The sequence below is a fragment of the Somniosus microcephalus genome, chromosome 7 (assembly GCF_052327205.1).
Source record: "Somniosus microcephalus isolate GS21.2 chromosome 7, FLI_Smic_1.0, whole genome shotgun sequence".
Classification (NCBI taxonomy): Eukaryota; Metazoa; Chordata; class Chondrichthyes; order Squaliformes; family Somniosidae; genus Somniosus; species Somniosus microcephalus.
Genome location: NC_140993.1, coordinates 125,846,313 through 125,872,137, shown reverse-complemented (window position 1 = coordinate 125,872,137; position 25,825 = coordinate 125,846,313).

Genomic DNA, 25,825 nt, shown 5'->3' with positions numbered 1-25,825 from the left:
TGCTGCAACTGGTTAGACACTTTTGGCGACGTCCTCTGGGTTTTGGAGACTGTGATGGCCCCGCCAAAGCCTGCTTCTCCTGCAACTGTGCAGGGGCAGACTCGACCCCCAGGATCCAAGGAAGCTTGTGGGGCTCTGACTGAGTGGGAGGCAATGGGGGAGAAGTGGGAGCACTTTGAGAACTTCCATGTCCCCTCTCAGCATCATCCCTCTCATGGGCCACCTGCACTTCCGTGCTAGCAATCAGCTGGAAAGCACCTTGCTGCATGTCCAAGTCTAGGTTTATATCTCTCCTAGAGCGGAAGTCTATGAACGTTTAACATCTGTTGTCCACAGCTAGCATGTGCTCATGTGACTGGCACATTTTCTGCTCCATGCAGCTGGCCATCCTTTCCATGGAACAGCATATCTTTGCCATCGCCTGTGACATGGTGGTGCTCATGTTGGAGATGGACTGATCCATTCTCTGCACATTTGCAGACATCGCGGCTGCGAAAGCTGCCAGAGCCTCATGCAATTGTTGCTGCCTTCCAAGATCAGCCACTTTCTCGATGGCCCCCGAGGCTCAGCGTCTGCATGCAGCTCAGCAGAGCTTGGAGCGTCCTGTGCCCTCTGGCGAGGAGTCTCCATTGCTGTCACTGTCAGCACCATCTGCTCTTGCTCACTTGTGAAGTGTGAAACACCAGGTGACAACTCTACTCTATCTTGCACAGGACCCACTGAGGTGTGTGTATCTGCACTGGTGCTGGGTGCGCTTGGGTCATAAGAACATAAAAACATAAGAAATAGCAGCAGGAGTAGGCCATTCGGCCCCTCGAGCCTTCTCTGCCATTCAATAAGATCACGGCTGATCTGATCTTGGCCTCAACTCCACTTTCCTGCCTGTTCCCCATAAGCCTTGATTCCCCTGTAGCTCAAATATCTGTCTATCTCAGCCTTGAATATATTCACTGACTAAGCCTCCGCAGCTCGCTGGGGTAGAGAATTCCAAAGATTCACTACCCTCTGAGAGAAGAAATTCCTCCTCATTTCTGTCTTAAATGGGCGACCCCTTATCCTGAAACTAGGCCCCTAGTTCTAGATTTCCTCTCAGCATCTACCCTGTCAAGCCCCCTCAGAATCTCATATGTTTCAATAAGATCACCTCTCATTCTTCTAAACTCCAATGAGTATAGGCCCAACCTGCTCAACCTTTCCTCATAAACCAACCCTTTCATCTCAGGAATCAACCTAGTGAACGTTAGCTGAACACCCTTCAATGCAAGTATATCCTTCCTTAAATAAGGTGACCAAAACTGTACGCAGCACTCCAGATGTGGCCTCACCAATGCCCTGTACAGTTGTAGCAAGTTGTACTTTTACATTCCATCCCCCTTGCAATAAAAGCCAACATTCCATTTGCCTTCCTAATTACTTGCTGTACCTGCATGCTAACCTTTTGTGTTTATGTACGAGAACACCCAGATCCCTCTGTACTGCAGCATCCTGTAGTCTCTCTCCATTTAAATAACATTTTGTTTTTTTATTCTTCCTACCAAAGTGGAAAACCTCACATTTTTCCACATTATACTCCATTTGCCAAATTTTTGCCCACTCACTTAACCTATCTATATCCTTTTGCAGACTCTTTGGGCTTGATTTTGCCAGGCCCGAGGAGGCGGGTTTGGAAGCATGTGAGTTGCTAAAATCGCCAAAAATGGCAAGCAGGCCCGATCCTGCCTCCATCCCGCCTCCGAGCAATTTTCCCAAATGTGTGTTTTCTGATCCGCTTTCCATCCCGCCTCTAAGAGGCAGGATAGGCCCTTAAGACCCTTAACAACCACTTAAATGCCTCTATAATCCCATTTTGAGAGGCCTTTCCGGTTTGAACACATTTCCCCCATCCTACATGCCTCCTCTGGAACACGCCAGGTAATGCTGGCAACCTCACAAGTGGATTGCTTACGAACAGCTGCAGCTCCACCATTAAGAAGGAGTTTTCACCAATGATCATTTGCAGGCGGCAGCACTTTGTTGCCTCAGGTCTGGGGGAACCTTTAGCAGGCATACTCATTGTTGTGGAAGTTTGGAGCCTGACACCCATCTCCAGTGTGACCTCCTGGGAAACCCCTCTCCCCACCTTGACTAAGCACTTCCTCAACTGAGGCATACACCAGAAGCATGGTGACCATTTAACTCCTTTCCTCCTGGACAGCAGATTCAGATGAAGACCAGCCGCGGCAGCAGCAGAACCATGAGCAACAGCAGCACCAACAGCAGCAGCATCAACAGGAGCGCCAAGCTGCTAGTCACCCACCTGAAGATGCACAGGCCAGAAGGCGCCAGAGTGCGACCATATTGCTGCCCGGGATGCAAGGGACGCACTCATGTTGGTCACATTTGCTTAGCCTGTACAATCAAACACTTTTGCCTCGCACCTTCTTACCAGAGCATCGACAATGGCCAAGAACCTGTGGATTCCTATTTTGCGAAATGACACAGGCCACAACTTCAACAGTTTAGCATCAGAATTTTTTATCACAACAAGCAACTGGTGTCATTTCAAAAATAAACACAACATAACACCCAAGTGACTACCCTTGTGACTACTTGTGCATTATCTTCCTCTTTCGCATGCTCCTATGTGGTGCTTCCCCTGTGGATTCAGCAGATGTGGAGGCCCCTTGCTCACTTTCTTGCTGCTCCTGTCTCGACACCTTTGGCGGCCATCCTCTGGGGTTGCGAACTGCAGCTGCAGGGGATGAGACGCCCATCTCAGTTGGGTGAGGACACTGGTGGGGCTCTGACCAAGGGCCTTGCAGTGGCATGGTTGTGTGAGCATTTGGAGAGGAACCCCCACTTCCTTGGTGTCTGCCATGAACATCTCTCTCATGGGTCAGCCCCACTTCAGAGCTAGCAAGTGGCTTGACAGCACCTTGCTGCACTTCAGGGGGGCCATGAGGACCCGTTTCTGCACTGGAAGTCCTACTCCAGAGGACTTCCATGAAGGTCTGGTTTCTATGCTCAATAGCTGGCCATTGCTCCTCAAGAGACGTCAGTCTATTCTGAACAATGACCATGTTTTCTACACTCTGGCGACTTAGCTCCTCCATGGCCGTAGACATCCTCTCCTCTACTGTAGCCATCCTTTCCACGGAAGTTGCCATCCTTTCCGTGGTGATGCATTCATGTGCCAATGCCTCCACAAAGGCTCTGCTCGTGTTCGCGAAGGACTCCTCCATTCGCTTGACACTCGCAGCGACCCTGGAGACAAAACCTGACAGAGACTCCTGCACCTGTTCCTGGAGTTCAAGCATCGCTCTCGTTCTGGATGGACCTGAAGGCACATGGTCGACATGCAGCTGAGCCAAGCTGGCAGAGTCCTGCGCCCTCCATCGAGGACGCTCCACTGCTGTCCCTGTCTCCGCCATCTGCTGATGCTCACCTCTGAGCTGTGATACACCAGGTGCCAACACTACTCTATCTTGCGAAGGTCCCACCGAGGTGTGAGTGTCTGCGTTGGTGCTGGGTGCTCTGAATTCTGCTGATGCTGTGCCCTCAGATGTTGCAGCTTCCTCTGAGGAGTCTGGAAGCTCAAGCTCTTCCTCCTGGACAGTGGAGACGGGGGCTTTCGATGGTCCTGTGGGGGAGTAAAGGAAAGTGTTAGAGATGTGAGGTCAAGGTTACATGAACATTGAATAGTGCAGATGAGCATAAGTCAATCTGTTAGAGCATCAGGTTCATTATCAGTGACTCATGCAATGTCAATGAGAGAGATGCCAAACTATTCTGTCACCAGCTTGCTGCGATGCGCCCACTTAGGAATCCCCCTCGATCCCGGCGATTTCCAGGGCCGCCTCCTCCCAGGCGGTGAGCTGGACTACTGAGGGTGGCCTTCCTCCTGTCATGTCTCTTTCCCTCTTATTGTGGGCTCTCTTTTCCTGCAATGAGGGACACAAGTGGAGTTTGAATGAGAATGAAGGAGTGAGTGTAGAGAATCCATAGGATAGATGCTTAGAAGGATACAAAGGACCCTCCCTGTGTGTTGAAAGTTGTTGTTGTCATATCATCACAGTGATAGGGAGTGTGAGGGCTGCATGTTCGAATAGTTAAGTGAATGTGACCTTAGAGAGAGAGGGAATGGGTAAGGGTGCAGGCATGTAAGTGTCAAGTGGGATGTGGAGGAAGAGGTTGGCAAAGCAGAGTGCTGGTGAGGAGAGGCGATGGGGATCAGATTGAGGGTGATGGGAAAGTCATATTCACCTTTCCTGCGTGGAGAAGGTCATGAAACCTCTTCCTGCATTGCAGCCAGGTTCTTCGGCTCAGCGAAATGGAGCTGACCTCCTGGGCCACTTGTAGCCACACAGCTTTTGTCTGCTGGGGTGGCTTTTTTCTCCCTGAGGAAGGGAACAGCACCTCCTTATTGCATCCGGCTCCGTGCACCAGAGCTTGGAGGGAGGTCTCATCAAATCGAGGAGCACACTTTTGCTTGATTGTAGACATGTCGGGAAATCAACTCCCCCTTCATACAATTTGCAGAGCCTTTGCAGTCTCCAAAAGAAGCAAGGCTGCTTGCAGGTCTTAAATCCAGCAGCATTGATGACGTCATCGGAGGTGACTTTCTGTATGAAAAGACTAATTGGGCCAAGGGTTCCCACACACAGGAAATCAATTGCCCAATGGCAGACCAATTAAATACATACTTTGGTTCTGTCTTCACAAAGGAGGACACAAATAACCTCCCAGAGATGTCGGGGAACAAAGGGTCTAATGAGAGGGAGGAACTGAAAGAAATCAGTTTTTGTAGGGAAATGGTGTTAGGGAAATTGACGGGATTGTAGGTCGATAAATCCCCAGGGCCTGATAATCTACATCCTAGGGTACACAAGGAAGTGGCCCTAGAAATAGTAGATGCATTGCTGGTCATCTTCCAAAATTCTATAGACTCTGGAACAGTACCCATGGATTGGAGAGTAGCTAATGTTACCCCACTATTCAAAAAAGGTGGTAAAGAGAAAACAGGCAATTATAGACCGGTAAGCCTGACATCGGTAGTGGGGAAAATGCTAGAGTCCATTATAAAAGATGTAATAGCAGAGCACTTGGAAAACAGTGACAGGATCGGACAAAGTCAACATGGATTTACAAAAGGTAAATCGTGCTTGACTAAGCTACTGGAATTTTTTGAGGATGTAACTGGTAAAATAGATAAGGGAGACCAGTGGATGTGGTGTATTTCGACTTTCAGAAGGCTTTCGATAAGGTCCCGCATAAGAGATTAGCGTGTAAAGTTAAGGCACATGGGATTGGGGGCAAGGTACTGACTTGGATAGAAAACTGGTTGGCAGACAGGAAGCAAAGAGTTGGAATAAACGAGTCTTTTTCTGAGTGGCAGGCAGTGACTAGTGGGGTACCGCAGGGATCAGTCCTAGGACCCCAGCTATTCACAATATATATTAATTATCTAGACGAGGGAACTAGATGTAATGGCCCAGTAATTCCGGTCCCAACGCGTGAGTACGGACAGGGTACTCACGCGTGGGCCCGTTGGAAGTGCCGGATTTCAGCATGCACAGCGCATGTGCGGAAAACTGTCATTTCCTCTCCTCTGAACCAAGGGTTTAAGAGGCGGTTCCCTTGCGACGTTTGAGGCTGCGCGTACGCGTTGAACTTCGTTTTTTTTGACAGGTTTGTCCGTGTGTGAAGGCCTCCACTTTTTATGAATGTAAAAAGCAGACGTAAGGACTTAGTTTTATAAGGTAAGTGGTCTAATAATTAAAGTTAGAAATTTTTTTCCACAGGTTTATTATTTTTAAAGAATTTACAGTAAGGCAAGTGTATTTTTGGACCCGATTTCTTGAAAAAAAAATTTTGGCAGAAATTTGAATAATTGTTTACAATAGTTTTTTAAAGTTATTAATAGTTAATTTAATTATTGGAATGTTTTTTTAACTTTTATTTAAATTTTAAGTAGTGTTTTGGGCGCCCGGACTTTTCATGAGTGTGACAGGTCTTATGTCTAACTCATGAATGGACTTTTGTAAACTCCCATTGGTTGCCCAGTGCTCACGTGGTCCCAGCCGGCTCATCGCACTAACTACGCCGCTGGATCACGCACGCACAGCGCGCCGGGAGCAGAACCGGGCCACAGACCGGAAATCCACGCAGGCCCAGTCTTCAAATGTCAGCGCGATATGTAAGTGTAGGTTGGGGGCTTGCACCCGCGGGAAGCCCCCGACCCGAATTTCTGGGCCAATAGCTCCAAGTTTGCAAACAACACAAAGCTGGGTGGGCATGTGTGCTGTGAGGAGGATGCCAAGAAACGCCAGTATGATTTGGACAGGTTGGGTAATTGGGCAGATGCATGGCAGATGCAGTATAATGTGGATAAATGCGAGGTTATCCACTTTGGTGGCAAAAACAGGAAGGCAGATTATTATCTGAATGGCAATAGATTGGGAGAAGGGGAAGTGCAACGAGACCTGGGTGTCCTTGTGCACCAGTCGCTGAAGGTAAGCATGCAGGTGCAGCAGGCAGTTAAGAAGGCAAATGGTATGTTGGCCTTCGTAGCGAGAGGGTTTGAGTACAGGAACAAAGATGTCTTGCTGCAGTTGTACAGGGCCTTGGTGAGACCACACCTTGAGTATTGTGTGCAGTTTTGGTCGCCTTACCTGAGGAAGGATGTTCTTGCAATGGAGGGAGTGCAGCGAAGATTCACCAGACTGATACCTGGGATGGCAGGAATGACGTATGAGGAGAGATTTGGTCGATTGGGCTTATGCTCACTGGAGTTTAGAAGAATGAGAGGGGATCTCATTGAAACTTATAAAATTCTAACAGGACTAGACAGACTAGATACAGGAAGGATGTTCCTGATGGCCAGTGAGTCCAGAACCAGGGCTCACAGTCTAAGGTTAAGGGATAAGCCATTTAGGACAGAGATGAGGAGGAATTTCTTCACCCAGAGAGCAGTGAACCTGTGGAATTCTCTACTACAGAAGGCAGTTGAAGCCAATTCATTAAATATTTTCAAGAAGGAGTTGGATATATTTCTTAAGACTAAAGGGATCAAGGGATATGGGGAGAAGGCAGGGACAGGGTACTGAATTTGGATGATCAGCCATGGCCTGATTGAATGGCGGAGCAGGCTCGAGGGGCCGAATGGCCTACTCCTGCTCTTATCTTCAATGTTTCTATGTAATTAGGGGAAAATCCCACTTTTTCATCACTTCACTTCGGAGGCGGGGTCCTGACACGATTTCTACCTGACACGTCCCAGCCCGCCCACACTGACAAAATCCATCCATTTGTGTCCTCCTCACAACTTGCTTACCCACCTATCTTTGTATCATCAGCAAATTTTACTACAGTACACTCGGTCACTTCATCCAAGTCATTAATATAGATTGTAAATAGTTGAGGCCCCAGCACTGATCCCTGTGGCACCCCACTAGTTATAGTTTGCCAACCTGAAATACACCGTCACTTGCTTTCACACTCGCAGCCACCAGCTCAGATACTGGAACTGTGTGTAATTTAGAGGATAGGATAGAGGCAGGATCTGCATGTGGTGAATCACCGGGCACTAGTGCGTTGCAGCCAGAGCAGGGGGAAAAGGTAGCGCTGGTCCCAACTCGCCAGAGGGCGAGGTCGCACACGAGTTCTGCTGCAGAGAACTCAGGTGATGACATTGATGGGGCAGGCTACAGAAGAAGGCTGACGGGCGTACACACCAAAATGCTTGGTGCATTGGGAAGCCTGCCAGAAAGCCTGCATTCAATGTCAAGGAGCATGGAGGAGTCCGGCACTAACTTGGCACAGGATTTTACACAAACCTTGGAGCTCATCCTTTCCAACATGCAACGGGTGGCTACTTCCACCAACACACCTGTGGAACTAACTATGATGCAGCATCTGATGTCTCAGCTCTTCAGCACCAGCAGCATGCACTCAACATCTGGGTGCTGCAGTGGAAGCTCAGACTGGTGTCATCATGGGTCTGGAAACTGCTGTTCAGGCATCACAGCACTCCAGCAAACTGCTCTCCAACAGAGTACTAGGAATGTTGAGGCGCCAACCTATGAGAGTAGCAGTGGCTCCATGGAGAACAAACCTGCTGTCCTCTCTCCAAATGACAGCATTTGTGCTCCCACCCCTGCCCCTCCACCAGTGCCCTTGCTGTTGCCTGTCAGCCAGCCAGTCAGCCCTGACTGCTGAAGCCCAGGCCAAGATGGTGCAATCTGCAGCCGGGCCTTCTAGGCCTAGAGCTGCTCGAGGTCACCTTGCAAGGCCATCTACAGTCCTCTCCACTGAAAGTCAGCAGCCTTCCACCAGCCATGCTGTAGCCACTGGGGAAGTACCTCGTAGGAGCACTAGGACAGGCAAAGGCACACGGAAGAGGCATTAAGGGAATAAACAAGGGTGATTATTTTATTTATGTATGCACTATGGCATGATTTCATTTATAAATTTGGAGTGGAATGTGTATTTTGTGTTGGCTTTTATTTTTGCATTGGGGGATAGAGGATGATGTGATGGTCAGTGACAGAGGGAAGATAAGGGGGGAGAAATTGGGTTGTTAGCGCCACCGATTATCGCCTAAAGAGGCCAAAAAGTGGGGCGATAGCCAATTTCTGTGCGGTCGCAGGGAACCTAGCGCCTCGCCCCATATTGACCATGCATTTAGCGCTGGCGCAAATCTTAGCGCGCGCTCGCGGGCGCAGGCTGATCATGACATCATTCCATGGTGCAATGCCTTTTTAGCGCCCCGGACCGGAAATTGGGTGGTGCCCGCCTCCGTTGCACCTGGCGCTAATAGTGACAGCTCACTGGAACGTTCCCCAGGCACTCTCGGAGTAGGGGGGCGCTGTTTAAAGGGGACACCACTGTTCTGAAAACGTCAGCCCTTTTGTGAACGCAACTTGTTGGCTGGTTTGATACAGTTGAGCAGCTGCAGTGCTAGAGCCTTATTGCCATTCAACCAGCGGTGCCAGAGGACCTTTAGCCCTGTGAACATTACCTAGCTGCTGGTAAGAGCTTACAACCTTTACCTTGATCACTCTTATTATGGGGGCTGCTCTGGAAGGGAACATCCCGCTGCTAGAACATCTTGAGAGGGCACAGAGATGGAGGGAGAGAGGGCCAGGAGTGGCCAGACGGAGGAGGGCCAACAGACGTCGCCACACCACACCTTACACAGCGAGGGTTTTCAGACAGCAGTTCTCCTACCACAACATGTCGGAGGAGCAGTGTGTCAGAAGGCTGCGATTCCATAAGGAGGTGGTGACTGAGCTGTGCCAGCTGCTTCAGGATGATCTTCTGCCGCGCATACGGTGCAGGACATCTCTGTCGGTGCCTGTATAGGTTACTGTAGCCCTCAATTTCTTTGCCAGCGGCTCCTTTCAGGCCGCGACTGGGGACATAGCTAACATTTCCCAGTTTGCGGTGCATTGCTGCATCCGCCAAGTTACAGATGCCCTATATAACAGGAGGCGGCAATTTATTTCGTTCCCTTTGACACTGGAGAAGCAGCAGGAGCACGCAGAAGGCTTCACGGCAATAGCTGGCTTCCCCATGGTGCAGGGCGCCATTGACTGTATGCACGTGGCTTTGCGGGCGCCTGTGAACAATCCCGAGGATTACCGCAACCGCAAGGGGTTCCACTCCCTTAATGTACAGCTGGTGTGTGACCACCAGCTGCTGATCCTCGCGGTCAACACACAATTCCCTGGCAGCAGCCACGACGCTTTCATCCTGCGTCAGACCACAGTGGCAGACCTTTTCGGGGCCCCGGCTCACCCACGAGGCTGGCTTCTCGGAGACAAGTGCTATCCTTTGTGCCCATGGCTTATGACCCTGCTACGTTCGCCCAGCACCCAGGCAGAGGAGAACTACAACTCCAGCCATCAGGCGACGCGAAACACTGTGGAGCACACAATCGGCGTGCTGAAGCAACGGTTCCGATGTCTCGACCATTCGGGGGGCGCCCTGCAGTACTCGCCGGAGCGAGTCGCACACATCGTTGTTGTCTGCTGCATGCTCCACAACCATCTCCATACAACGCACCCAGCCAATGCCAGCCGAGCTTGAAGGACCAGCAGAGGAGGAGGAGGAGGAGGAGGCGGAGGCAGAGGTGGCGGAGGAGGAGGAGGTGGAGGAGGAGGAGGAGGAGGAGGAGGAAGGCGGGAGGGTTCCCGAAACTGGAAGGGCTGTTCGTCAGAGGCTCATAATGACTTGTTTCTAGGCCCCACTAACGGATTGCTTGGTGTGTTTGGGAGAGGACCGTCCGGTTCACCCAAAGCCTATGAAGGACAGATTAAGTGTAAATAGTTTAGATGTCCAGTGTAAATAATTTTTTTAATTTATTTTCAAAAAAGTGGAGCCTTCCAACTTCATAAAGCAATTGCAGCAGAAAGCAAAACTAACGAAATAACACTTAAGTAACGGCTTAACACATAACTAAGGATTTAACACAAAAGTAACGGCAAAACACATAACTAAGGATTTAACACATCAGCAAGGAAATACAACTTTAATGTCTGCCAAACCCGCGACAGTAACCAACACATCCCCATCATTCACAAGAGCTGTAGAGGGCCTTGAAATGTTCAACCTCGCCGTCTCCGAAGCTCCCTCTACTTTTGACCCTCTTTCTGGAACGCCCCCTTCCCTCCCTGCAGCTCCTCCTTAATTGGACCCCAGTGGCTGCATCAAGGCTGGGGGAGGCCTGCTGAGTGGCCGAAAGCGCAGAAGCCCCTGAGGAACGGGTTGGACGACCTCTGGGCTTGGAGGGCCCGGGTGCTGACTGCTCCAACTGCTCATTGTAGTGTATGTACCTTTAAGAGAGAACAACTTTTACAGCTCCTGCATACTGTAGTACCGGCAGTGACCACACCTGTATATAAGCCTTGAGCATGCCTCTGTACCCCCAGTCTTGAGACTACACTACTCCAGTAAATATCTGTTGATTGTTAAGTTACAGCATCCGTGTGGTTATTGAAAACATCATACTCTCAGAATCACAGATCTAACAGTGGTGACAAGTGTCGATTCGAATCTACCGGCAGCTCTGCATTTCCCTTCGAGGATTCGCTCCGGGAGGGCGGTGGAAGAAAGTCAAGGCCAGAAACACGGGCGTCGACCACGAGCAACCGTCCAGTCGTCCGGCAGAGAGTGAACATCGCAGGGGAGGCTGTGGAGAGCCGGGCTTGGTTCCCCAGCCACGACGATCAGCAGCAGACTGACGACAGGTACAGCGCAGACCCTTCCCGGACAGCGGCGGCTGGAGCCGACCGACGGCAGAGAAAAAGCCGAGCAGCGTCGACGGGGTAAGATAGAGGGTGAAGCGCACAGGGCGCAGCCGGGGGTTGAAAACCAAGCGGCGTCGAGGAAAAACAAAACGGAGAGAGAGAGGGTAAAGCAGCAGCCGGGTTCAGGACCGAGTGGCGGAAACGGGAAAGGCGCACAGAAAAAAAAGAAGAAAAAATGCGCAGAGCACAGCCAGGGCTCAAGGGCTAAACAGTGTCCGCGGGGCGAAGAAGGGAGAGTGCGGGAGACGCCATTGAGCCGCGGAGAAGAAGGAAGAGTGCGGGAGACGCCATTTTTAGAAGCCGCAGCGGAGAAGAAGGACGAGCACGGGAGATGCCATTTTTGACAGTTAAATCACACTCAGGGATGCTGAAGAGTGGCAGTATCTCTACATTCGACAATGAAGTCGAAGATTGGGCGACATATGTGGAACATATTGAGGTGTACTGCAGGGCGAATGAAGTGCCAGATGCTAGGAAAGCACTGGTTTTGTTAAATTCCATGGGTGCAAAAACTTATGGGTTACTGCGAAACCTAATAAACCCAGAGAAGCCTGTGAATAAGAATTTTGAAAGCATAGTAGAAATCCTACAGGACCACTTAAACCCCACACCACTGCTGATAGCAGAACGGTTTAAGTTCCATAAAAGGAACCAACACAAAGACGAAAGCAATGCTGAGTACTTAACGGAACTGCGCAAGCTATCGAAACATTGCCAGTTTGGAGTGGGACTAGCAGATACGTTAAGGGACAAGTTTGTGTGTGGGCTTCAAAGTGAAGGAACCCAGAAATGGCTTCTATCAGAAAAGGATCTTACGCTGGACAAGGCTTTCAATATGGCAGTATCACACGAAGCAGCCGCAAGGGGCGCTGCAGAGATACAACGGAGACCGCAAGAATATGGCACCAATGAAATGTCCTATGGAACAGGGAAGTGTTATTGCTGTGGCAGAATAACACATGACCAGAAGGATTGTTGGTTCAAGGACCAAGTGTGCAGACAGTGTGGAAAAGCAGGACACATAGCAAGAGTCTGCAGGTCTGGGAAGAAAACCAACAGCAAGAAATCTCCACAGGAGAAGTACAAAAAGGTACACAAGGTGATGGACAGTAGTTCAGACGAACAGAAAGTGACACAGACTCCGGAAGCAGGGAGCTGGGTTGTCTGAAACTACATAAGGTAACCAAAATGGAGGATCACCAGACTATCTGGGTTACACTCAAGATAGACAGAGTCCAAGTGAAAATGGAATTGGACACAGGATCAGCCCTAACAGTCGTAAACCAAAGGGACTACAAGTGGCTATTTTCACATATACCCTTGAAAGCAACAGAGATTGTCTTAAAGACGTACACGGGGCAAAAAGTCTACCCCAAAGGAAAAATAAGGGTGAAAGTGATATACAAAGGCCAGGAAATACCTAAAATGGACTTATATGGATTGCCAGATGGAGGACCACCACTGCTAGGACGTGAATGGATCCGGAAGATTCAATTAGATTGGTATTCCATACAGGCACTGAAGGTTGAGGCCAAAAATGATGATGACGTCACACCTGGACGACTGTCAAAAATGCTAACTGACGCAAAAGAAGTGTTCCAGGAGGGACTCGGAACACTAAAAGGCATAACAGCAATGATTAAAATAGAGGAAAATGCAAGCCCAAAGTTTCTTCAGGCCAGACCAGTGCCTTATGCGATCAGACCAGCCGTCGAAGCAGAGCTGGAAGGGTTGGAACATTCAGGAGTACTGTCCAAAGTAGACTGGAGCGAGTGGGCTCCACCCATCGTTCCTGTAATGAAGAGGTCGTTGAGTAATACGCCTGGGGAACCAAAGAAGGTCCGCACCTGTGGGGATTTTAAGGTGACAGTGACTGGGCAGCACGGTGGCATAGTGGTTAGCACTGTTGCCTCACAGCGCCAGGGACCCGGGTTCGAATCCGGCCTCGGGTGACTGTCTGTGTGGAGTTTGCACATTCTCCCCGTGTTTGCGTGGGTTTCCTCCGGGTGCTCCGTTTTCCTCCCACAGTCCAAAGATGTGCGGGTTAGGTTGATTGGCTATGTTAAAAATTGACCCTTAGTGTTAGGGGGATTAAATACGTGGGGTTACGGGGATAGGGTGGGATATGTGTCGGTGCAGGCTCGATGGGCCGAAATGGCCTCTATCTGCACTGTGAGGTTTCTGTGATCTGTGATCTGTGAACCCAGTCCTTCACACGGTACAATATCCGCTTCCATGAATTGAGGATATTTTCGCCTCGCTATCTGGAGGTAAACGCTTCACCAAAATTGATCTAGCCCAGGCGTACTTGCAAATGGAGGTAGAAGAAGCCTCGAAACAATACCTCACGATCAACACTCATAAAGGTCTCTATCAATATAAGCGGCTGGTGTTCGGGGTAGCATCGACTCCGGCTATTTGGCAAAGGGCGATGGATCAAGTCCTGCAAGGGATTCCAGGGACCCAGTGTTATTTGGACGACATCCTGGTCACGGGCGAAAATGACAGTGATCACCTCGCCAACTTGGAGAAGGTGCTCACCAGATGAAAGGACAATGGGCTACAAGCTAATCGCCACAAGTGCGAGTTTTTCCAGAAGCAGATCTCGTATTGTGGCCACGTCATCGATAAAGAGGGGTTACATAAGTCCCCTGAAAAGATTGAGGCAGTAGTCAAGGCTCCAGCACCGGAAAATGTGTCACAACTGAGGTCGTTCCTCGGGCTGGTAAACTACTACCATAAGTTCTTACCAAATTTGTCCATGGTATTACACCCACTGAACACCCTACTGCAAACAGGGGTATCATGGAAGTGGAATGACGAACGTAGACGAGCTTTCCAGAAGTGTAAAGAATTGATCACATCAAAAGAGGTGTTGGCCCATTTCAACCCAGCACTACCAATTCGTTTGGCATGTGATGCATCACCCTATGGTATTGGAGCGGTGCTGTCGCACAAATTCCCAGATGGGTTGGAGAGGCCAGTAGCCTTTGCGTCTCAGTCACTAACCTCAGCCGAGCGCAACTACGCCCAGATTGACAGGGAGGCCCTCAGCCTAGTATGGGGAGTAAATATATTCAACCACTATCTGCATGGGCAGAAGTTCACCTTGCTGACTGACCACCAACCACTTGTCTCCATCTTTAATCCTAAGAAGGGCGCTCCAGTGATGACTGCACAACGGTTACAAAGATGGTCCCTGTTTCTAGGGGCGAATCAATATGAAATAGAATACAAGGGCACGAAACAGCATGGAAACGCTGATGGGCTATCACGCCTACTACTGCCTACTGTGGAGGAAGCACCAGCAGTGGACCCTATCGAGATATTTTATTCGTCAATAATTTAACGATTGCCAGTAACGAACGCGGATATAGAGAAGGAGACCCGCAATGATCCGACACTGTCTCGGGTATATGATTTGACGGTGAGGGGATGGCCAACACATGGCGACTCACTGTTGCCAGCATTCTCATCCAGAAGAGAACAGCTGTCAGTATGCCAGGGGACAGTGATGTGTGGATCCCGAGTGGTGATTCCACCCAAGTTAAGAGAGAGAGTGCTAAATGAGCTTCATGAAGGTCATCTGGGAGGGGTGAAAATGAAAAGCCTTGCTAGGGCTTATGTGTGGTGGCCGGGGATCGATCAACAAATCGAGGACCTAACCAAGAGCTGCTCAGGATGCCAGAAGGTCCAAAATGCACCACCACATACCCCTCTACACCCATGGGAGTGGCCGTCCTCTCCATGGCAACTGGTGCATATTGATTTTGCTGGTCCATTCATGGACTCAATGTTCTTAATAGCAGTGGATGCTCACTCACAATGGCCTGAGGTGATAAAAATGTGCTCAACCACTACAGACCATATTTGCCAGGAACGGCTTGCCAGAACAGATTTGCTCTGATAATGGACCACAGTTTGTGTCCGAAGAGTTTCGAAAATTTATGAGAAGGAATGGGGTAAGGCATTACACATCCACCCCGTATCATTCAGCCACAAATGGATTGGCGGAGAGGTTCGTCCAATCCTTTAAAAAGGCGATAAAGGCCATGTGCGATGATGAAATTCCATTACAGCATAAGGTGGACAATTTCCTATTAGCCTACAGAAATGCGACACATGCAGTCACCAACCAGACCCCGGCCATGATGTTCTTTAACCGAAGGTTGAGATCTCGTCTGGATTTGCTCAGACCAAATGTGCGAAGAAATGTTGAGGATAAACAATTCCAGCACATCAATGAGAAGCCGACAAGGAGCTTCAATGTAGGACAACCAGTCTTGGCCCGTGACTACCGAACAGAGAAATGGCAACCCGGAACGATATGCACAAGGCAGGGGCCATTAATGTACACAGTGGATGTCGGGGAGAACATTGTGAGACGCCACGTCGATCAGATCTTAGCGTCACAGGAACGAGTCAACCCCATGTCTCGAGTACCTGGGGATGAACCCGACATATTGGTAGCATCTACCTCCGAACCAGTAGCAGTGGAAACCGATGAACTAACCGACGAAAAGGGGCCAGAATCGCCTCCGCACCAAGAACAAGAACCTCAGGAAAAGCGCTATCCCGAAAGGATCAGGAAGCCGCCCCAAAGACTGAATCTATAAATGGACTATTGTTGTTTAATGTACATGTTAAAGTGTTAATTGTTATTTGAATATTATGGGTACTGCTAATCTAAAAGGGGAGGAATTGTAGTGTATGTGCCTTTAAAAGAGAACTACTTTTACAGCTCCTGTATACTGTAGTACCAGCAGTGACCACACCTGTATATAAACCTTGAGCATGCCTCTGTACCCCCAGTCTTGAGACTACCCTACTCCAGTAAATACCTGTTGATTGTTAAGTTACAGCATCCATGTGGTTATTGAAAACATCATACTCTCAGAATCACGGATCTAACACTCATGGGCGGATGCAGTCTGTCCTGCAGGTGGTGGCAGCTGCAGTGGAGATGTGCCAGTGGTGGCATCAGGAATGCTGACATCCTGAGAGCGGACACCTGCTCCGTGGGCATGCGACACACTGGCACTCTGACGGGGCAGCAGCGCAGCATGCGCCCCAATCGGCTGGCCCACAGATTGATGCCCTGCTGTGGTGCTGCAAGGGCCCCGGGTAATCCTACCTGATCCTTCAACGGTGGCAGCAGTCAGTGCTCGCGTGGCCTCAATCTGCGCCTGCATGAGGCCAGCGAGTGACTGCGTGGCAGGTGCCAGTGCATCGCTGAAGCCCTGGACAGTCCTTTTCTGTGCATCAGAGAAGGCCTGCGCACTCCTTTCCTGTGCTGCACCGAAGTCCTGGAGACTCCCTGCCAGTGTGTCAATGGCTTCAGGCAGCCTTGCCACTGCAGCGATCAGCTCATTGTGCCTGAGCCGAGCCTGGGCGCTCATTTCAGCTAGTGACTGAACCTCCTCTGCGCTCTGTGCAGCAGTCATGGTGGCCTGACTCGGCCTCCGGGGAGACGGCCCCCGAGCTTCCCTTCCCCCCCTGCGTTGGTGCAGCCCGCTGGCTCCTGGAGTTGGTTCCTCATCAGAGGCACCCCCGCCTGCTCCCCTCCAGGGAAGAACTATCCCCACTCTGCAGCTGGTGTGCCTCCCCTGAGGCTGGCACAGAAGGTCCGGCTTCCTCCAGCTGGTCGTCTCCGGACTCAGTGGGACTGGCAGCTTGAGGGCCCGGCTCCCAATCTGGTGATGCAGCATCTGAAAGCAGGGAGGTTGAAGAGTGGCTTTAGCGAGAGGAGAGGGTGGCAGCAAGGGATGCAAGATTGGTGCAATGCTATGACATGGGTCCACAGTGAAAAAGCATGCCGGTGGGGGGTCACAAGTGGAAGGACACAGATCAAAAAGGTCATAACCTTACCATCGCCGTGCACAATGGGTTCGGCTGCTCCAGTGGTGACAGGACCAGTCAGGCGGCCGCCAACAATCTGGTGCACTCGCTCCTCCAGGTCCGTCAGGTTCTGGAGGTTTGGCGGTCCTCCACCGGTCCGGAGCTGTTCTCGTCGGTTCCGTGCCAGCTTGCACTGCAGGGGAAAGGACAGGAAATGATGAGACATCATGGCCTCATCTGTCATGTCATGCCCCCCTTGGTGGAATAGCCCTGACATCATGGCCTCATCTGTCATGTCATGCCCCCCTTGGTGGAATAGCCCCGACATCATGGCCTCATCTGTCATGTCATGCCCCCCTTGGTGGAATAGCCCTGACATCATGGCGCCAGCTGTATGTGCAAGTGTGTTCCCAGAAAGGGCCATGGGTGCGTGCTGACAGATGGCCAGTGGGGCATGGCGCACCCATTGGCCATAAAGTCAGGTGCAGATGAAGGCATGAAGAGGACTGCAAAAACATCACTCACCCTGATGACCCGAGTGAGGTCGTTGAATTTCTTGTGGCACTGCAATGGAGTCCTGACCACCAGGCTGCTGGAGTTCACCCTCTGAGTGATGGCCCTCGATGCTCTGCGGTAATCCTGCTGACTAGGCCTCCTGCCATTGTCCGCGTACAGGAACGCTCGACGGCGCTCCACACCGCCTGCCAATGCATCCAATGCATCATCCGTGAAGTGCTCTGCTCTTTGCCTTGCCCTTTCCATCCTCAGAAAGTTTTTAGCGCCAAACAAATCACAGTGCCGAAATTCAGTTCTGCAGGGCGCAGAGTGTGGCTGCTGATCCTTCTGGACCCACCCCTTTAAGAGCTGGCCGGTTCCTGACTCTCTCGTGATCATCGATGATTGACTGCACCTGCGCTGCACCCGGCCGCCCCGATATTGAGTTGCGCCACCATGTTAGCGCCCTTAGTCTACCGTGCAGCGCCTGATTTAGCGCCGCGATCACCTTAGGGGCGCTACGACCCAATATCGCGCTAGGTGGCGCTAAATTGCGCCTGGCGCAAAACTTTGCGCAGCACCAAGTCTAACGCCCCAAGCGGGGCTATACCCAATTTCTAGGCCATGGAGTGTGGGACTGTTGGTGAATGAGGAATTTGGGTTGAGGTTACTGGTATCGCTCATTAATTATTTGTTCTCGTAGAGCCCGGGCAAGAAGGGGCTGTCTGGGTTGTAGCCTCCCTTCCTCTTCCGCCTCTTCCTCTTCAACCTTTTCCTCTTCCACCTCCACCGCCTCCTCCTCCTCGTGCTCCTCAGTTTCTTGCCTGATAGGTGGTGACAAGGGCTGTTCCCTCATGCAGCATATTACCACAAATCTTCAGAACCGCTCAGCTGAGTACTGCAGGGCTCTTTCAGAGCGGTCCAGGCAGTGGAATCATTCGGCTGGATTTTCCCAGCGGAGGCGGGTTTGCATCGGGTTCATTGTTTGGTGGGTTCCCATCCTGCTGCCAGTTTCAACCGCACTGAGATAACGATTTTCATTAGATTGGGCTTATTAAGCCCGCCGTGCGCATTACCCGGCCCAATCAGTGGGTTCGGGTCTGTTGCTCGCCTCTGCTGACGTCTTCGATTCAGCTGCATTTAAGGGGCCCATGTAGCCTTTGGGTTTTAGTAACTTTCTGATGCTCCTGAATGCTAGTCTTTGTGAGATGACTGCTCCAAGAACAAAGTCTTCTCCCCGCATTGATAATTACTCCCTTGTAGGCATACACAGACCCTTAATTCTTAATTTTTAATATTTCTTGAAATGCTTTGCCACAAAAAGGTTTTTCAAAGTGAAATAAAGTTGGTGAATGCAACAAGCAGCCTTTCACTGAAAAGGCAGGAAACGTGGTTGTGACTGCAGGGGGTAGTCATAGACAATAGAGATAAATAAACCTCCTTAGATTTTGCAGACATCGTGTCTCTGATGACTTTTTGGAGGTTAAAAGGGAGAAGTCAAACCTTTGAAGTTTTGGAATGCAGAATACGACATAACTCATGAACCTAACCAAATGGTTTTCTGCCACTTTTGTAAACTTTAGGAGTGAATGAAGCATTTTGGGCTGTGATAAGGGCAATTCATGGAAAATACACAGGATGTGTGAGTGTGAACGCTTGACTGCTCAAACAGCTCAGACCAACATTAAAGGAACATTTCACTATCTCTGAATGATTGATTTACTGCAAAAGGCAAGGAAAGCTGTATAAAACACAGTGGCTAAAGAATATCAGCACTGCAGTCAGAAGAAGGTGGCTTGGCCAGTCATTTCGCCTACGAGGATCAGGCTGCAGTCTGAGGAAGGAAGGGCCGGGCCAGTCTCGCTTATGAGGACCTACAATCAACGTTGGACCAATCATCGGCGGGTGGTTGTATGTATGATTCCCTGTAATATTATTGGTGGACTGCTCGAATAGTGGTTGGGGTTTTGAATCTGTCTTAGGAACAATAAAAGGTTAAAGACAGAACCCGCGTGTCTGGTGTAATTTCTCATAAGTCTCAAGTCCGAACTCTATAACCTGTTGGACGGAGCAAGGGGTAATTCTGCACGTCTTACAACCTCTATGCTCCTGTGGAGGGAGTAAGAGGGTGCAAGGAGGTTCTGTTCTCCTGCAATGGACGGAGGAAGCCTCCTCAGCACAACAAAGACAGCCTGGCTACAAATTGCTGAGGAGGTTAGCGCCAGGTCTTTGTGTGCATGCAGGAAAAGGTTCAATGATCTGCTACACTCTGCAAAAGTGAGTATAACATCACACTTACCTTCAATCTGCTTCCCATCTCTTCTCATCACCAGCACTCTGTATTGTCAACCTACTCCTGCACATTCCAACTTATCCTTACATCCCTTGCATCCTTAACCATCCCTCTCGCTCTATGTACAGAATCACTCCACCATTCTACTATGCACCCTTCACACTCACTATCACTGTTATGCAATGACAACAACAACAACGCACAGGGAGGGCCCTTGGTATTGGCACCTCACTCCATCTTTTTCTCCCTCTAAGCATCTATGCTATGGATTCTCTAAACTCACTCCATCATTCTCGCTCAAGCTCCACTTGTGTCCCACATTGCAGGAAAAGAGAGCCCACAATAAGAGGGAGAGGGGGAGGACAGGAGGAGGGCCACCTTCCATGGCGCATTTAACTAACGCTGAGTAGGCTGCTATAGAGATTGCCGGAGGTGCAGAGGAGATGCAAGTGGGGGATGGAGAGATGGGCGCAGTAGAGCAAGCTGGTGACAGAGTAGATTTGCAACTCTCTCATTTAGATTTCATGAGTGACTGATATGGCATTTGATGTTCATAGAGTTTGAATTCTGATCATCTGCACAATGGGATGTGTCTGCTACCTAAATATCACATGTCTAACTCATGCCTTTACTCCCCCACAGGACCATCAAGAGCCCCCCTCCCTGCTGTCCAGGAGGAAGAGCCAGACGACTCCTCAGAGGAAACTGCAACCTCTGAGGAAGCAGCGTCACCAGGACTCAGCGCTCCCAGCACCATCGGTGGGTCCTTCGCGAACATAGAGTACTGTTGTCACCTGGTGTTTCACAGCTCACAAGTGAACATCAGCAGATGGTGGAGACAGCGACAGCAGTGGAGAGTCCTCGTTGGAGGCCGCAGGATGCTCCTAGCTCTGCCCAGCTGCATGTGGACACTGTGCCTCTGGGGCCATCCAGAAAGAGAGCGGTGCTGAAGCTTCAGGAACAAGTGCAGGAGGCTCTGACAGGGTTTGCAACCATGGTAAATGCGAGGGTGCAGAGAATGGAGGAGTCCATGTCAAACATGAGCAATGCCATGGTGCATGCAATGGCGAATGTAGGTGCCACCAGGGAAAGGATGGCAACATCCATGCGAGGACATCAATTGCCAGACACAGCAGAACATGGTAACACTTCTAAATAGATTCTTACATTACAACAGTGACGCCACTTCAAAAGTACTTCATTGGCTGTAAAGCGCTTTGAGACACCCGGTGGCCGTGAAAGGCACTATATAAATGCAAGTCTTTCTTTTTTTTTTATAGATGGTCATCTATACACAGACCGATACGACAGTGCATCAATACACAGACCGATACGACAGTGTATCAATACACGGACCGATACGACAGTGCATCAATACACAGACCGATACAACAGTGCGATTTGGCAAACAGGGCATCGGTACTGCGTGATGCAACTGTGTGCGGCCAACTGGGAGATGCCGCTGATGTCTGCTGCTGACCACTGGAAGGACCCTGAAGCAAAGAAGTTGAGTGCGGTGGTGACTTTGACCGCCACTGGTAAGGAGTGTCCACCCACTCCTCTGGGCTGCAGGTTTTGGTGCAGCATTGTGCAGATGTCAGCGACTACCTCTCGCGGAAGTCTCAGCCTGAACTTCAGTGACAATCAAGGCTAGAGACATCTGTGTTGTACCAAAGAAGTCATCATTGAAATATGCCACCTGCAGCAGCCACAACTGCAACCTCACAACAGGGCAAGGACAGCATTGGCTGTGGCTGTCAAGGTGACTGTGACGATGAATTTTTAAGTGTCTAGCTCTTTCCAAGCTGCTGCTGAAGATATAAGCATAATCTCTCAGTTTGTAGTGCATTGGGAAGTGACTGAGGCTCTCTATGCAAAGAGGGACAACTTAATCTCCTTCCCTCTTGCCAGAGAGAAGCAGGTGGAGTAAGCACAAAGGGTTGCAAGGATTGCAGGCTTCCCTATGGTGCAGGATGCCATTGACTGCACACACATTGATTTACATGTGTCTCATGTCAACTCTGCCATGTACTAGAACCAAAATGGATTCCACTGCTTCAACGTGAAGCTGGTGTGTGACCTCAGGCAGTGCATCATGGAGGTCAGTGCCCGGTATACAGGCAACAATCACAATGCGTTTATTCTATGGCAGTCCTCTGAGCCATCTGCATTGGAGCCACCATGGCAAAACAAAAGGTGGCTACTGGGCAACAAGGGTTATCTGCTGACAACATGGCTCAGGACTCCGGTCCACAACCCACGCACACGTGCACAGCAGGCATACAATGAGAGCTATGTCGCCACAAGAAATCTGATAGAGCAGACCATTAGCACCCAGAAGCAATGGCCGCGATTTTGCCGGTGCTCAGAGGGCGGGTTTGGAGATGGGTCCGGAGTTAAAATCAAAATGATTGACAGCGTGTTGTGAACCCGCCGCCACACAACTTCGCAAAGTGTTGGGTCTGTGACTTCCGATCAGACCCAACACCAAGCAGCGCGAGAGGCACTTAAAGCAGTTGACAGCTTGTTAACTACCTGGATAATCCTATTTTGACAGGATTTTTCCATTTTGCCACATTTTCAACGTGTCCCACGCCGTTCGACAAACACGGCAGCTGATTGTGTCGGGTAAAGCATCAAGCTGATTAGTTGACAGCTGCAACTGCAGCATAAAAGCTAACCTGCAACATAAGTTCACTTTCAGATGCCAGAACTTTCTGTTTTGAGGATTTGGAACACATATTTCAGGTGTATTGAGGTTGTAAGTGTTTATTCTGAGATCCATATGTACTGTGACCTCCTTGGAATACCCTTTCCCTACATTGACTGAGAGCTTACAACATCTATTCCTCAACTGAGATATATACCAGCGGAATGGGAACCATTTATATCCTCTCATCCTGGTCCTCAGAATCGGAGGAAGAGCAGCTGTGGCAGCAGCACAACCAGGCACAACAGCAGCAGCAACAACAGGAGTGCCAACCTCCTCCTCACCCACCTGATGCTGCACAGGGCAGAGGGCGTCAGTGCAGGGCTGCACCACACTGCAGGAGATACCCCCAACACAGGGTTTACAGGCAGAGAATGAGCTTCCTCAACATGAGTGAGCAGCAGTGCCAAAGGAATTGCTCCCTTAATGCATGCTATGGATATGGCCACCAAGTGAGAGCCCTTCTGCTCCTCCTCCTCCCTGTTCTAGCAGCTTGTCCTGCTCTGTGTGGCCTCTGTTCATTCTCCTGGCCATGCTCAATGCCAAGAGGAAGGCTTACTAGTCCACCCATGTCTGTGAGCAACTGTTCTGTGCAGAAGCATTTAGTCACCAAAAAAGTACTTCAGCATCTGTCACACCATTGCTGTACAGTACTGAAACTTTAACCAACTAAAGGAAGCACCCAAAACTCATAGAATTGCAGCAACTGCCAAAAGAAATGAACCAGCAACTAACTTGTAATTAGTTGGTGATCCCTTTAAAGAGCGCTGGTGGGGATCCTTCATGCTGCTTAATGCCGTGTTCAGCTGTGCGAGGTTAAGAGAGGGCAGAGGCTAGAATGTGGAGCTCCAAAATGGCAACGCTGGCATTAAATCAGCGTTGCATGCTGATTGAAGTCATGATCTGCCTGCTCTGCATTCTACCGGCAGACGTTAGGTGCGCTAACCCCGTTACAATATGGTGCTTAAAGGGGCCTTGTAGCTCCAAAAAATTGACACTACTGAGCCCAATTGTACCCCCATCTGGTTTGGCCACTCAGTGCTTCGTTCCACCAGGCAGAGCTCCAATATTGTTAATTTGGGACAGCAGCATGTCGGAAATGAGATACTTACCTTTTCAAAATAACAACAGAAAATGCTGGAAAAACTCAGGGTTAGACCCGAAACGTCGATTCTAATTTCTCTCCACGGATGTTGCCTGGCCTGCTGAGTTTTTCCAGCATTTTCTGTTGTTATTTCGGATTTCCAGCATCTGCAGTATTTTGCTATCGTCCTTACCTTTTCACTTCTGTTGCAGAGGCTATTTCATTCCCTCTTGCATGAGCCTGCTCACCACTTTAGCTGCACACAGCCCTTTAAATTACAAGCTGCACCCTTGCTCCATCCCCTTCCTGAATGTTATGCCTTCAACCCTCCATCTCTCCATCTCTGGTATATCTAGCCGAGTGCTGGTGAGCCTCCCAGCTTTGTCTCACCAGCTTTATGGAAATTCACTGACCCTGGGATTACTGACAGGGTCAGCCTCTAAACATTTTCACTGCTGTCAGTTAAATCAAATTCAACACTCGGAAAGAATTAAACTTCTTCAACATGGTCTGGATAAACCCTGATGCAATTGGAATCAGAACAGGGATTTAAATATATCTCCAATATCTCATGTGGCTCTGTGTCAAATGTTTTCTGCTAACACTCCTGTGAAATGCTTTACTACATTAAAGGCACTATATAAATGCAAGTCCTTGTTGCTGTATATACTTGAAAAGGAAACAATTTGCAGGGCTATGGGGAAAGAGCGGGGGAGTGGGACTAATTGGATAGCTCTTTCAAAGAGCTGGCACAGGCATGATGGGCCGAATGGCTTCCTGCTGCGTTGTAAGATTCTGTGACAATCATAGAATCATACAGCACAGAGAAGGCTGCGGTGTATGTAACCGTTCCACCTTTAAGAGAACTATTTTAAGAGATGCACTACTTTATCTTGGCTGCTGTATACTGTAATACCGGTGGTGACCACACCAGTATATAAGTGCTGTGTAATGATTTATTGGGCAGTTCAGCCTGACCTCCGACTAGTAAAGACCTGTTGAATTTACTCTTGTGGTCTGTGTGCAGTGATTCTTATTAACAATAACTAGAACACACAGACTTAACAGTGGCGACGATGACGATCTTACCCTGCGGCAGAGATATATCCAAGGCAGTTTAACGGGTGTCGAGAAGAGGCATCCGCCCTCATCATCCTGCTGAGAAAAGACTCGGGTCTGAAGAGCAAGGAAAAATCCTGACACGAAGCCTTCCATCAGCAACAGGCAGTGATCATCCCTTCTATCACGGTGGTGGGTCAGCCGATCAGTGACGAGCAGCAAGTCGGCCACATTGGCTGTGAAGTAGGGGAGGGAAAAACGGAGGATATAAGGGCGGAGAACTCGACCACGGCCGGGGAAAAGAGCCGGACAGAAGTCGGGGCCAGAGGCGCTGAGACTGGGGCAGCGTAAGGCACGGGAACCGCAGTGAATGCAAACGCAGCCGGTGTAAAAGACCGGGCTGCAAGCGGGCTGGGAGACGCAACAGCGTCGAGAGAGAGCTCGACCGCGACCGGGGAAAAAGGCCGGGCAGCTACCGAGGCCGCGAGGCGCGGGATAAAATTTAAAAAAAACGCGGAGAACTCAGCCGCAGCCGGGGGAAAGGACCGGACTGCAAGAGGGGCTGGGAGGCACGATTTGAGAACCGCTGGGGAGGGCGAACGCAGCAATACGGCAATCGCCATTACAGCCAGCGGGGGAGAAAGGCAAACGCGGGAAGCCGCCATTTTCGTAGGCGGGGGAAGAAGACAAGCGCGGGAAACCGCCATTTTGAAGAAAAAAAAAATATATTTTTGTTTCTCAAGAAGATTGCGAGGATGCCTAAGTGTGGTAACATCAACGATTTCGATCCCGATGTTGAAGATTGGGCCACGTATGTAGAACGCATAGAGATTTATTGTAAGGCAAATAAAATATCAGATGAAGATAAAGCACTAACCTTACTAAACTCAATGGGTGCGAAGACATATGGGCTATTGAAGCATCTTCTATCACCAGCTAAACCGGCGGATTAGGCTTTCGCTAATATTGTTGCTGTCCTGAGAAATCATTTGAACCCCACACCGCTGATGTTAGCGGAACGATTTAAATTTTATGCGAGAACGCAACTGAAAGAGGAA